This window comes from Triplophysa dalaica, chromosome 12 (genome assembly GCF_015846415.1).
Source record: "Triplophysa dalaica isolate WHDGS20190420 chromosome 12, ASM1584641v1, whole genome shotgun sequence".
Classification (NCBI taxonomy): domain Eukaryota; kingdom Metazoa; phylum Chordata; class Actinopteri; order Cypriniformes; family Nemacheilidae; genus Triplophysa; species Triplophysa dalaica.
Window position 1 is genome coordinate 22,543,639 of NC_079553.1, and position 2,956 is coordinate 22,546,594.

Here is a 2,956-nt window from a genome sequence, read left to right on the forward strand (position 1 = left end):
GTTGAATGTTTAGTTTATTCAATACACAACTTGTTGAATGTGTCCTGCAGTTCGCTCGCATTTAAAGGAACATTATGCTACACTGATCTCCTAGCGGTTGAGCTTGGTATCGCATTCTACATTCATGAAATTGGAGAGACATGTTTAGTCAAGTTACGCTTCTTCTCGGTTTCTTTTGCTTGTTATAAGAAATAATCTTTGTTTGTGAACGTGTACCGAAAGTTCAGTGGGGCGTCATAAAAGTGCGCATGCGCAGTAACGTTTGTTAAGTGTTAAGATGAAACCGATGAAAGATGAAACAAAAATAAAACGGCTAAAACCTTGCGGACTTATGGAATAGTCTCGGCCTGTAACAGCTGTAGCTTGTGATGCAAAATATTACAATAAATTATATCAGCTAAAGCCTACACTCACCCTAAACATAACCTTACAATACTAAAAAATAGTAATTACTGTGGCAAAAATTATGCGGCATCGATGTGCGCATGCCCAGTAGTATCCCTATATCCTGTATCCCTATCAGCCACAACGGCCTGGTGACAGTGAAAATGAGTCGAATCTCATTCTGATATTAAGAAGAAATGTAATCAAAATTATGACTAACAACATAACTGTCCATGTTTGAATAGCTAAGTAGATTGATTTATCAACTTTTAATAGAGAGGAATTCCTGTGACATATTCTCTGTCGTCATGGCCTCATCAGCGAAAGCCACAAACAAAACGAAAAGGTAAAAGAAAATGCGACACATTATTCATACGTTTTTTGGTTTATTCGGAACCGAGACCAACACTTGCTATCCACAATGTGTTTTATGCAAACTTGATGTGATTATGAGCGCATTTGTTTACTTTTGTAGGCCTACGTGTCAAACTTTTTGTCTTGTGTTTGGCCGCCGTCGTGCGTCATCTGCGCCGCCATATTGGACCGGGCACACAGAATTATAAAATCAAATGCGCATGCTTGATTTGCTTTTTTGGTTTATTACTAAAACGTCCCTAATATATCAATATTCATTGATTGTGTGTTATTCATGAACAGCCACTAGATGGCACAAGATGTTAAGTGAATACTGGGCTGTGAAGTGTTAAGCAAAGAACTCTTTGGTGTTAGTCAAGGACACAAAACACTTGCTTTTATTGCTTTGGTGATATAAAGAAATCCATTTCCACAATCAATGTACATTTTATGTTTGGTGTTTTGTTTAATGACTAAATACAAAACATCTCCATCTAATTTCAAGCCTTTTATTATTATTGAAATCATCTTTATTTGAACGAATAGTTTACCAGTTGTATTACCATAGGATTATTACAAATATAGTGCAGTGAGATAATGGTAGATATGTGGTTACTATGGTGTTGATGCAGACACTGTAGTTAGCTTATGGTCACTGCAATAAAACCATGAGTAAGTGTCATACATTCCAAACACTAACTCTAAAACTACTGTGACACTTGTTGCTTTCGTCTCTAGAATATTTTATTGAGTCTCTTTAATCTGCACTTTTTCTGTATTTATTCAGATGATTTGGTGCAGTTCAGAAGTCTACGTACTAAACAGTGGCATGCGATTGTTTATAAGGCTGGTGTGTTTCTGGGCAGAGAGGATTGTTTCGGGGGCCAAATGAGGACCCCGACCGGGCCACACAATGCCATGTGTGAATGGAGAGAGGAGGGTCTGCCAAATGCAAATGTGCTGCTGGAGAGATCCTCCTCTGCCATTGACAACTGCCTGTTTCCATTGGGAGTGGGGTGGAAGTGGGAAAATAATGCAAGTTAAGCATTGCCACTTTCACACGGTCACACGCATTCCTTCATCTGCGCACGAGCGCGCAGCAGAGACGCGGACGCGCTGCTTCTCATCACCAGCACGGCATATAGAACAAGGTAGGAAAGTCCAGACAATGTTGTGGTACTCGACATACTTTATTGTCTTATAGTCCGGGTGTTTGACCAAACCATGATGCATGTGAATATTTAGATACATTTGTATTAATCACACGCACAATTTATGAGCTGATGATGAGTTTTGACAATAGATGCAACTTTGTTTGCCAACTCGTGCAATACATCCTTCTTTGTATTTTAACTTTGGAAGTTTTGTAGGCATTTAAATCATATTGAATCAGTAATATCAGTATCACTTATTAAATGAAAGCATATCGACTGATCTGTGGTTATGGTCACGCGTCAGGTTGACACTGGTAGACTTTTGCTGAAGATGTTATGCTGAAGGTCCGTCCATGTTTTCTGTCGCTCGTATAGAGACACTTGCTCTACTTTGCACGACTAAGCCTTTCTTAGGAAAATGTGATTATCTTCAGCCTGACTTGCATTCAAACATGTGCATGAGAAAAGCTCGGCAGCACAATAGAGGCGCTGGGAGTTTGTCTGCAGTCCTTTGACAAGCTGAAGCGAGAATTAGGAAAGAAAAGAGAAGCTTAGATTTTACAATACATGCATCTGCTTGTGTGTTTGAAGCTTGAGCGCCGATGTACAACAAACTGCTGTGTTGTAGATGAAGTTCTGCAGAAACTCTCGTGCACATCATTCTTCTGTGTTTGGGGTTTTTTCAGCATCTGAGGAACAGGTTGGTGGCATTTGTGTATTTCGTTGGGGCTTGTTGTGTTGACATCAAAGAGAGCTCAATAGAGAAAGTTGAACAATTAGCTCATTCTGTCCGGCTGAACTGGCCCTCTTCCCCCGTCGCTTTCCCCCAATTTCCACTTGATTAAGCTCCAAGCCTCTTGAGTTGAGTCCGGGGGGAAAATGGTTGGCTGATTTCGTGGCAGGAATTGAAAACCAAACAGTGTAACTTTTCCTTCCAAACGCACTTCTGCTCGAATTGAACTGAGTTTTTGCCGTGCTTTCTCGAGGTATATGCTTCAGAATAGCTTTGTATTGTTTGAAATAAGATATTCTCATCTGTTGTCACATAATGACGAGGAATAAAA